Source organism: Zingiber officinale, chromosome 2A (genome assembly GCF_018446385.1).
Source record: "Zingiber officinale cultivar Zhangliang chromosome 2A, Zo_v1.1, whole genome shotgun sequence".
Classification (NCBI taxonomy): Eukaryota; Viridiplantae; Streptophyta; class Magnoliopsida; order Zingiberales; family Zingiberaceae; genus Zingiber; species Zingiber officinale.
The window spans coordinates 26,109,990-26,122,127 of record NC_055988.1 but is presented as its reverse complement, the minus strand read 5'-3'; the positions used below and the strand labels follow the sequence as shown (position 1 = coordinate 26,122,127).

At 44.4% G+C, this 12,138-nt stretch overlaps 1 protein-coding gene across 3 annotated transcripts in view; it reads right to left on the bottom strand.

Annotated features, from left to right (window-relative positions):
• LOC122040968 overlaps positions 1-469 on the bottom strand; it is a 62,475-nt gene extending 62,006 nt beyond the window's left edge. For all 3 annotated transcript variants that reach the window (XM_042600465.1, XM_042600467.1, XM_042600466.1), the window contains exon 1: positions 278-469. The gene's annotated coding sequence lies outside the window, so the exon portion shown is untranslated. The remainder of the gene's footprint in view (positions 1-277) is intronic.
• Between the last annotated feature and the right edge of the window lie 11,669 nt (positions 470-12,138).

Genomic DNA, 12,138 nt, shown 5'->3' with positions numbered 1-12,138 from the left:
CGGTTCCTAGAGAACGTAAGTAGCATCCAAAGAAGCCTTATCCATCCCAAAATACAGTGAACTTGTTTCTTGTAGAGATCAAAGCCAGCACAACCGAGAAACGAGGGTTTAATGGTTCCTCAGTTAGCGATGAGGGAGCCCTTGACATTGGATGGTTAAGTTGCTTGGCGACAGTAAAAGAGAAAAAGATCCATGTTGAGGAGGAAGCACGCGCGCAGATTTCATACCGAGTTTGTTTGCAAAAGAAGATTGAGGGTTGCGCTAAAAAAGCAGTTACCAAGGACGACGGAGCAGCGCCGGATTTCTCGGGCACGAAGCTAAAATGCAGCAAGAGACGGAGAAGCGCCGGAGGACTCGGCCTTGGAGAGGCGCGGAGGGAATAGCGACGTGGAAGATCCGATGAATCGAACACCGGAAGAAGGGGAGCGGAAGCGGAGGGGTTAAGGAAGTGAATCAAATCATCAATAGCCACTCATAACTTATTTAAGTTTTGATTAATGAATAATTACAATAAATATTAAATATACCTTTAATAACGCATATCAACCTAAAAAGTTAGTATCGAATAAATTTGATCGACTATTTTTTAACAAATAAATAATAATGTATAAATTATAAATAAGGAATCACAAATACTAAAATAAAATTAAAATTCATAATAAAGATATCTCGAGTATCACTTATTATGATTCATAGTAAAATCATAACTGTCCTTGTCGCAGTTGGTATTTGGATATTTATTTCAATATATCATCAATTGGATGTAAAATATCTGGGTAACTTGGATGAGTTATATAACTTTTTATTTCAATAATAAAATTATAATTAAAAAATATTTAATATATCACTTTGTAAAATATATGGGAAACTAAGTACAGAGTGTTGTTACAGGAAATATCAGACGATCAAACTTATATTTTGATAATAGCAAAGAATTTAAAAGTTAAGATGTTTTACTGTCTAATAAAATTCATTGAGCTTGTAGAAAAGTCCTAAGTTATCTTAGGTAAAAGTCCTAGAGGATTCTGGGTAAGTGGAAAACTCTAAGGGGTGGTAACCCTAGGTCATAGGGGATGGTAACCCTAGGTGATAACAACTCCTAGTTGTGGTTAGGCAGGTGGAAATCCCTAGGAGATGGTAACCCTAGGTCCTAGGGGTGGTAATCCTAAGTAGAAAGTATTGGCGGCTCGAGCGCTTCAGGCAAAATCCTAGAGTCGGGGACTCTAGGTTGAAACCCTGGCGGTCGCGAACCGGTGGAAGTCTGGACGAATCGTGGAGCGGGCGTTCAACATGAAAACCGGAAGCTTCGAGCGTTGAGCAAAAGTCCAGTTGGTCTGGAGGACCGGTCTGGCAACAAGTAACTTCTCCTGAGAGGAGTAGGTGAGGACGCGTTCCATGAAGAGGGACAGTAGGTATCGGTTCGACCTAGAGTTTCGACGAAACTCAAAGTCAGAATCGGACAGTCAGAGGTTGTCAAATCTCATATTATATATATTGTTTTATGTCTAGACTAACTTTCTTTTGTAAAAATAAGGGGCTGGAAAAAGCTAGTTCGAGCGCCTGGAAGGGGTCCGAGCGCCCGGAAGGGGTCCGAGCACCCGGAGTAGGTCCGGGCGCCCGGAGTAGGTCCGGTTCCCGAAACTCAAAAGTTATCTGCAAGCTAATGTGGCGTGCGTTGATTGGTAGAACTGTAGGATCGAAAAGAATTTAGATATCTCCACAATGACATGTAGGGGTGAGCATTCGGTTAATTCAGTCCACAAATTAACCGAATTAACCGAAAACCGATTTAGTGTTGGCTAACCGAATCAAATCAAAATTTTACTAAAATTGAATTAATCGAATTAATTATTTCAATTAACACCGAATTAACTAAATTTGTTTAAAATAACAATAAAAATAATTTATACAAAATTAATATCAAATTAACCGAATAAACCGAATTAACTGAATGCTCACCCCTAATGACATGATATTGTCCACTTTGGGCCTAAGCCTTCATAGTTTTGCTCTTGGGCTCTACCCAAAAGGCCTCATGCCAATAGAGATATCTTTCTCTTATAAACTCATGATCTTTTCCATGTGTTTTCAATATGGGACTATGTTTGCAACCTTGCAACCCCAACAATCCCCCCCCCCCTCAAACAAAGGACCATGGGCTTCCCACATCCGATCCTCGACCTACCAGGTCTTCCTGCCCCTCGGTCTACCTGACCTACTAGGACTTCCTTGCCTAGCCGCAACTAGGACTTCCTGCCCCTCAGTCCACCCGACCTAGTAGGACTTCCTGCCTAGTGTCTGGTCCTCTTGATCCGAGCATAGGAGCCCCCACTTTCTTTGTTCGAGGTCAATATTGTACTCACATGGTTCAATCAGACCATAGCTCTTGTGCACAGTCGGCGCTTAAACCTTCTGGTAGTCCGGGCTCTGATACCAATTGTAGGATCGAAAAGAATTTAGATATCTCCACAATGGCATGATATTGTCCACTTTGGGCCTAAGCCCTCATGGTTTTGCTCTTGGGCTCTACCCAAAAGGCCTCATACCAATGGAGATATCTTTCTCTTATAAACTCATGATCTTTTCCATGTGTTTTCAATATGGGACTATGTTTGCAACCTTGCAACCCCAACAGATGAGTTATTCAGAATTACCAAATTCGTTTTGGGGATACGTTCTGGAAACAACAACGCACATTCTGAACTTGGTACCTTCTAAATCAGTATCCTCTACTCCCACGGAATTATGGAATGGGCGAAAGTCCAGTCTAAGACATATTCGGATTTGGGGGAGTCCAGCATATGTGCTGAAAGCAGATGCTGATAAGTTAGAATCTCATACAGAAGTTCGCGTGTTTGTGAGTTATCCTAGAGGAACGAAAGGTGGTTTATTTTATAGTCCTAAAGACCATAAGGTCATTGTTAGCACAAATGTCCAGTTTTTAGAAGAAGACTATATTATAGACCACAAGCCCAGAAGTAAAATTGTTCTAGAAGAAATAAGAGATGACACGTCTACTTTAGTACCAACAGTACAAGATGAAGTACCACAAGAAACTGCAACACGTGTTACAAATGATGCATAGTTACAGACAGTGTTTCGTCGTAGTGGGAGGGTTGTTAGGCAACCTGAGAGATTCATGTTTTTGGGAGAGTCTTCGGACTTGATCCCGGGAAAACATGAACCTGATCCTCGAACATATAACGAAGCACTCCAAGATAAAGATGTAGTATCTTGGCAAAAGACAATGAATTCTGAAATAGAATCTATGTATTCTAATAAGGTTTGGGAGCTTGTAGAACTACCAAATGGTGTAAAAGTCGTTGGATGCAAGTGGATCTACAAAAGGAAAAGAGGGACAGACAGGAAGGTAGAAACCTTCAAAGCAAGGCTTGTTGCGAAAGGGTACACTCAGAAAGAGGGAATCGATTATGAGGAGACATTTTCACTGGTAGCTATGCTTAAGTCTATCCGAATACTCTTATCCATTGCTGCTCATATGGATTATGAGGTTTGGCAAATGGATGTCAAGACAACTTTCCTTAACGGAAGTCTTGAAGAAAACATCCATATGAAGCAACCAGAGGAGTTTATTGAAAAAGGCAAAGAACATCTAGTGTGCAAGCTCAATCAGTCTATTTATGGACTGAAGCAAGTTTCAAGATCTTGGAACATCCGATTTAATGAAATAATCCAGTCATATGAGTTTATTCAGTGTCTGGATGAGTCTTATGTATATAAGAAGTGTAACGGAAACGTGGTGGTATATCTTGTACTATACGTAGATGATATTTTGTTAATTGACAACAATGTCAAAGTGTTATCAGACGTAAAGGTATGGTTGTCCAAACAATTCGATATGAAGGACTTAGGAAAATGTGTGCATATCCTTGGGATCAAAGTTATAAGGGATCATAAGAAAAGGATGTTGTGTCTATCTCAAGCTTCATATATCCTTGGTTGTCCAAATAATTCGATAAGGGATCATCCATATCCTTGGTTGCCCAAACAATTCGATAAGGGATTCTTGCTCGCTTTAGCATGCAAAACTCCAAGAAAGGTTTCTTACCTTTTAGACATGGAATAGCTTTATCTAAAGAGATGTCTCCGAAGATATCAAAGGAGATAGAAGACATAAAGGCAGTTCCTTATGCTTCGGCTGTGGGAAGCCTAATGTATACGATGTTGTGTACGAGACCGGATATCTGTTTTACCGTAGGCATGGTTAGCAGATATCAAAGTAACCCTAGACAAGGATATTTGATTGCTGTAAAACATATATTGAAGTATCTGAGAATGACTAAAGATTATATGCTAGTTTACCAAGCAGATAATTTGTTCCCTGTGGGTTACACGAATTCAGACTTCCAATCAGATAGGGACAATAGTAAGTCTACATTAGGCTCTGTGTTTACATTAGGAGGTGGAGCGATTGCATGGAGGAGCGTTAAGCAGAAATGAGTTTCAGACTCAATCATGGAAGCTGAGTATGTGGCAGCCTCTGAGGCAGCCAAAGAAGCTGTATGGCTTAAGAACTTCCTAATGGACTTAGATGTGATTCCTGGTTTGCCCAAAATCATCACAATTTATTGTGATAATAGTGGTGCAGTTGTAAACTCGAAGGAACCACGAGCCCATAAGGCGAGTAAACATATAGAGCGCAAGTACCACCTGATATGAGGCATCGTTAAGCGAAGAGAAGTTGTTGTCGCAAGATTGCATCAGCAGATAACCTGACAGATCCTTGCACTAAGGTCCTTCCGGCAAAAGTTTTTGATCGGCATGTGGAGGGGATGAGGAATCAGATGTATAACAGCAGATATGACAGATTAGTCTTTTATATAAGTGGGAGATTGTTAGAGTGTATACTAAAAACCTATCTTTTGTAAACATTATTTATTTTGAAATAAAGAATCACACTGGTTAAAAATGTCTACATTTGTAGTTGTTCAATTAATTTATATCGTAGATAACATGGTGTGTGGTGTCACACACAGAAGATTATGTTATCAGATCATTATAAATTATAAACAGTTGCTCACGACTAAGATGGAAAGGAACAAATCGTTGGAATAGTCGTAGTGTAATTAGGTATTAGTTTATCTTAACTAATAAATTACATTAGTACACTCTAAGTGTATTGAGTAGGACCATTTAAGGTAAGTTCTTTTTATACTGACTGATCCTGTCCGAATACTTAGTCGACGGACGTTGGGTACGTGGTGCTCTCCTCTATCTCCAACCAGCTGCACCAATCTCCGGCGAACCTGCAAGGAAGTCGGGCCGGGAAGGGGTTCCCGTCGACGACCCTCCGACGCTCAAGTCAGGCAAGAGGAAAATGCAGAGGTGGCTTCGAATATCAGAGAATGCGTACCTCCGGCGAAGTGTGAGGACCCTTATATAGAGTTGTGAAGAGGCTTATACACACATACCGAGACGAATACGTGTCCTCTTACCATACCTCAGTATGGGCTTGTCAGAGGAGCTTGCCTGACACCATACTGCTACAGTCCGAGCACCTCTATGATGGGACGGCAGAACTGCTGGTTGCTACTCGGAAAACCTAGAGGTTCCACTGTACAAAAAATTTGTACAAAGGTCTGAACCTTTTCCTAACTACCATGTGTTCTTTTAAATTAAATTTTGGATCGCCTGCGGAACTTAACACGTTTGATCCAAAACTTAATCTATTCGTTCTTTTAGGTTTTGACTTGGGTCTCCTGCGGAACTTAACACGTTCGACCCAAATCACCTTAAGTTATTAATTCCATTAAATATTAATTTCCATAATCGGTTCCCAGTACTGACGTGGCGAGGCACATGGCCTTCTTGGATATGGGAGCAACCACCACCGACTAGACAAAACCTTTTATAGAAAGCTAATATTTAATTTCCTAAAATAATTTTAGGTTAACCGAAAAGAACAATCAAATCACAAGGAAAAGAAAAAACAAAAGAACACAACATCGAAAAACATATTCGAAATTCTAGAATCGTAAGCCTCTTGTATTTGGTATTATTTCCAAAAATAACTAGTATGATGCGGAAAGAAATATTACTAGTTATACCTATTAGAAAGACCTCTTGATCTTCTACCGTATTCCTCTTCTAACCTCGGACGTTGTGTGGGCAACGATCTTCCGAGATGAGAAACCACCAACCACCTTCTTCTCCTCCTAGCTAGGTTCGGCCACAAAAAGCTTAACCAAGGATGAAGAACAAAATACCAACCAAGCTCCAAGAGATGCTAGCTTTCTCTCCTTCTTCTTCTTCTTCTTCTCCAAGTAATATCCGGCCGCCACAAGAGCTCCAAGCCTTTGAAAGTTTCGGCCACCACAAAGAGGGAGAGAGGAAGAGGATGGCCGGCCACTCCAAGGAATAAAAGAGGGAGAGAAAATAATAGAGGTTGTGTCTTGTGAAGGCACCCTCACCCCTTCTTTTATATTCCTTGGCCTAGGCAAATTAGGAAATTTAATTACAATAAAATTTCCTTAATTTCCTTGACATGATTTAATTGAGAAAAATAAAATAAAATTTCCCAATTTAATCTCTAATGGCCGGCCACATTAAAAGAGATAAATTAGACAAGTTTTAATCAACAATTAAAACTTCCTAATTTGTTTCCGGAAATTTTTAAAATTAAAATTTCTCATTAAAAATCTCTTCATGGTTGATAAAAGGAAATTTCTATAATTTTAATTTTACAACATGTGAATAATTTTTAAAGAGAAAATAAAATATCTCACCAATCTACAAATAAGGAAAGAGATCTAATCTCTTTCTTTAATCTTTTGTAGATCTTTTACAAGAGAGATATTTTAATTTTAATTCTCTTTAATAAATTATATCTCCCACATAATAAAAATTAAAATTAAAATTTCTTTTTAAATTAATATGGCCGGCCCCTCTAGCTTGGGTTCAAGCTAGGGCTGGCCACCCCAATTTATACCTAGGCCGACCCTAGCTTGGTTCCGAAGCTAGCTTGGCCGGCCCCCTATTGGTGGGTATAGAAGGTGGGTATAGTACTTTATAAATAAGAGGCTACGATAGGGATCGAGAGGAGGAATTGGTTTTGGTCTCCCGATAAAATTAAGCATCCCGTGTTCGCCCCGAACACATAACTTAATTTTATCAATAATAATTCATTCCACTAGAGAACTATTATTGAACTACCGCACCAATCCCAAATTACATTTTTGGGCTCCTTCTTATTATGAGTGTGTTAGTCTCCCTGTATTTAAGATATCGAATGTCCACTAATTAAGTGAGTTACTGACAACTCATTTAATTAATATCTTAGTCCAAGAGTAGTACCACTCAACTTTATCGTCATGTCGGACTAAGTCCACCTGCAGGGTTTAACATGACAATCCTTATGAGCTCCTCTTGAGGACATTATCAACCTAGTATCTCTAGGACACAGTTTCCTTCTATAATCAACAACGCACACTATAAGTAATACCATTTCCCAATTTATCGGGCTTATTGATTCATCGAACTAAATCTCACCCATTGATAAATTAAAGAAATAAATATCAAATATATGTGTTTGTTATTATATTAGGATTAAGAGCACACACTTCCATAATAACCGAGGTCTTTGTTTCTTTATAAAGTCAGTATAAAAGAAACGACCTCAAATGGTCCTACTTAATACACTCTGAGTGTACTAGTGTAATTATACAGTCAAGATAAACTGATACCTAATTACACTACGACCTTCTAATGGTTTGTTCCTTTCCATTTTGGTCGTGAGCTACTGTTTATAATTTATAAGGTACTGATAACATTATCTTCTGCATGTGACACCACATACTATGTTATCTACAATATAAATTAATTGAACAACTACAACTAAATGTAGACAATTTGACCAAATATGATGAATGTTTACAAAGCTTAGGCTTTCAGTATACACTCCAACAAGAACATTCTATCGTAAGGTTCAAGTCAGTGTATGACTTAGTCGTCGGACATGCCTGTGGTCAGAAAATGTTTCCCGATGCTTCCCTTGTCCTTTTGTCTCTTTTGTTCCCGCGCCGAGCGTCCGGCCGCTCGGCAGTCCCATCACGTCCGACCGGACGTAGGTACTGATCCGCTCGGGAGATTCCAGGTCGTGTGCTCGGATAAAACTGTTCACAGCATTACTGCTTTATGCCTCGGCCGAGCGGGCTACCCGCTCGGCCTGGCGACCCTGTTCACCATGAGCGTCGGAGACCCGACTCCCCGTCGGGTTGTCTTGGCTTCCGCTTAGACCCTGTTCGGCCCCTACGTGTCGTTGACCTTTGCCCCTGAGGGTCCCCAGCCTCATCGCCGGATCACTTGCCTTCCCTTCAAGTCTAGTCGAAGGAGGCGATTAGTCCGACTGACTGGGCCATCAGTTGCGCCGAGCGGCGTCCATATGCAACTATCCTCCGCTCGGCCCCCACGGGGGCAGCTAAAACGTCCGTCAACGCCAACATTCCTCGGATCTCCTCGACGTTTGCGCCAATCTCCATCATTAAGGCCGAGTACGCGCTCATTAAATGTGACCTATGTTGCGATGCCACGTGGCACCCCTGATGCCGTCAGCGTACGACGGTGGCGTTACCTTCGATGGGACCGCCTTAGTTTGAAATGGACGGCTAGATGCGGGTTTCGGTTCCCGTGACCTGCAATCGACGGCTGAGGCCGCTCGGGCCTAACCCTATAAAGCCTTCGCCTTCTCCCCCAGCCGCATCTTTGCCTTCACGTGCTCCCCAGTTTTTCTATCAAAGCTCTTCGGCGATCCTGCTCTTCTGTGTTCATACGATCTCCGGCGTTCTTCCCTCGATCTTCCGTTTCATTGTAAGGTTCTCCTACTTTCTCTCTTTGTTAGCCTTGTGTTTCTTGTCGAGTTCTCTTCCTTTGCGCACTGTTTCGTCTATCATCTTCTTCCTTCTACCATCTACTTTTCTTCGCCTTTTGTGATTTCGTCCGCTCGGACAATGGCCAGTTCCTCCCAGCCTCAAGACCAAACCCTCGGCCCATGGTATACCACCATGGAGTCGTGCTTCGATCGACGCGACGTCGATATTCTGATGGACTCTTTCGAAATTCCTTCTGATTTTGAGATTATCCTACCCTCCCCCTCCGCTCGGCCACACAAGCCGCCGCGCGGAGCTTTCTGCATTTTCCGCGACCAATTTGTAGCCGGTCTGCGCTTTCCAATCCATCCCTTCATCGTAGAAGTTTGCAACTTTTTCGGCATTCCGCTCGGAAGCCTAGTCCCCAACACTTTCCGCCTTTTATGCAGCGTTGTCGTCTTGTTCAAAATCCATAATATCCCCCTCCGACCGGAGGTTTTCTATTATTTTTATTACCCTAAACAGTCCGAGATGGGCACATACATGTTCCAGGCTCGGCCCGGTTTAGTTTTCTTTAAAAAACTGCCCTCTTCTAATAAGCATTGGAAAGAATTCTACTTCTACCTTCATATGCCCGAGCGGACCCCCTTCCGAGCCCAGTGGCAGGTCGGACCACCAATCTCACCAGAGCTCAAAAGGTTCAAGACCCGACCGGACTATCTTCATGCCGTCAACATGCTAGTCGGTCTGAAGTTTGATATTAATAAGTTCTTGTCTGAAAGGGTGATGCATATATTCGGCCTGAGTCTGATCAGGACCCCCCTCCCGAGCGGCTTCGGTAAGAATCTTACTTGTACATTTGCCTTTATTGCTAACTGATTTTCTCCTTTTTCCTTTGCAGCAAACATTGTCATGGAGTCAGTGATGGTCGGCATTTTGAAAAGGAAAGCAGCGGCGCTCGAGGCCGCGGCTGCCAAAGAGATGGAGTCGCTTGGCATTCAGCCGGTCGGCTCTAATGAAGGAGAGAGCGAGACGAATGCGGTGGAGTCGGCCTCTCAGGCTTCTCTCCCGGAGCCGGCGGTTGGCATAACTTCCATCCGAGGGGCTTCCGTCCGGGAGGAAGGCTCCGCTCAAGAGGAAGAACGCCTTCTTCGACAGAAGAGGCACTGAGCGGAGACACCCCTTCGATTGGCCACTTCCACCGTCCAGCAGCCCGAGCGGACCACCGCCGATTCTCGCGGCAAAGCACCAGCGGTGGAGGCGATCTCATCCGATCGGACCCCCTCGCAATTGGACGCGTCCGCGGACCCTCTCGAGGCCATCCAGTCAGCACTCTTCCGCCTTCTCCCCGTCGAGTCCAACGCTCGACCATTTTGTCCCAGATGTATGCACCGGCCTCCGATCCTTCCCCGGCCTCCTCCCAAACGACCCCCGGTCGGCACCGCACCATCAAGGTCTCCCTGCATCTTCCCACTGAAGAGCTGATGCCCGAGTCCGCTCGGCTATCCGCGCCCGAGCACATGATCACAATGAAGGGGCCCTTAGCCGAGATGTGGGCCGACGCTCGGGTGCGCGTCGCTATGATCCCGCTCAGCAATTTGGCCAACAGCCACATGTAGCAGGCCACGGGGGTAAGAGTATTTTCTCAAGTCCTTTACGCATTCTTTCCGATCGGCCATTAACAATCTTTTTTATGCCAGAGATGGGTGGAGGAGATAGCCGTCTACAACCGTCTAGCCATGGTGGACGAGGAGCTAAAGCGGCTAAGGAGTTCGGGCGGTCCGCCCGACTCCCAAGGCCCCTCCTACGCCGAGCTGCAGAAAGAGCTCAAAAAGACCCAAGCTTTGCTGGCGGCGGAGCAAAAGAAAACGACCGACCAGGCGCATACTTTGTCCGAGCTTGAGCAAAAAGTCAAATCACTTGACCGAAAAATAAGCCTGGCGACCGAGCGAAAGAAGACGACCATTGCCGACCTGGAGAAGAAGAATGTCAAGGCTCGGGGCCTGGAGCAAAAAGTTAAGGAGCTGATAGACCAGCTGGCCGGTGAGAAGGCGACCCGATTGGACGTGGTGACGAAACTTGAGGCTGCCCTGCAAGAACACCAGGCCGCCGCCGACGCCTCCCGAGCGGCCCTCAAAGAATATCAGGAGGCTGAGCCAAGCCGGGTCGCCGCCTTGAGGTAAAATTACATCCGTTCGGTCGAATTCTCCGAAAAAGTCTGCAAACGGATGTACACTGCCTTCGAGCTTGCTATGAATGCCACCACAACCTACTTGAAGTCCAAGGGTCTTCTTTCTGATTCCGCCACCATCCCAGCTCAAGACCAGGCGACACTCCTCAGCTCCATCCCGAAAGATCTTTACGATTATCTGGAATAGAAGTATATGTGTAATTCGGCCGCTTGGCCAAAGACTATCCTTTTTTGTAATTCGGTCGCTCGGCCTTAATTTCTCTAATGCTATCCTTTTACTTGCTTTTTCTTTTGCTAATCAACATGAGTGCTGTCCGCTCGGCTCGCCAACTACCGTTGTTCATGTTCCTTCACTTCTCCTCGTTATCCGCCTCTCATCCCACCTTTCTTGTGTTCGAAAGGGGTTTTTTACGAAGTATTTCGCGTAGCTAATCCGCTCGGCTGAATATATCATGTTTTACAAACGGGGTTTTCGCCAGATGTTCACGAAGTACTTTTGGTTACTTGGCCGATCGGCCAAACGACTTAAGAGTCGACCTCTTCATTGTCTTCTTCCGGCCGGAGGGTTTATAGTCGCCGGCGCGACTCTCGATTTTTAACGTCGGAGCTCGACGGTCTTCCGGCCGGAGGGTTTATAGTCGCCGGCGCGACTCTCGATTTTTAACGTCGGGGCTCGACGGTCTTCCGGCCGGAGGGTTTATAGTCGTCGGCGTGACTCTCAATTTTTAACGTCGGAGCTCGACGGTCTTCCGGCCGGAGGGTTTATAGTCGCCGGCGCGACTCTCGATTTTTAACGTCGAAGCTCGACGGTCTTCCGGCCGGAGGGTTTATAGTCGCCGGCACGACTCTCAATTTTTAACGTCGGAGCTCGACGGTCTTCCGGCCGGAGGGTTTATAGTCGCCGGCGCGACTCTCGATTTTTAACGTCGAAGCTCGACGGTCTTCCGGCCGGAGGGTTTATAGTCGCCGGCGCGACTCTCGATTTTTAACGTCGGAGCTCGACGGTCTTCCGGCCGGAGGGTTTATAGTCGCCGGCGCGACTCTCGATTTTTAACGTCGGAGCTCGACGGTCTTCCGATTCGGCTGATGATGCCCTATACTTGTGCTAATTTTCTGATTTTT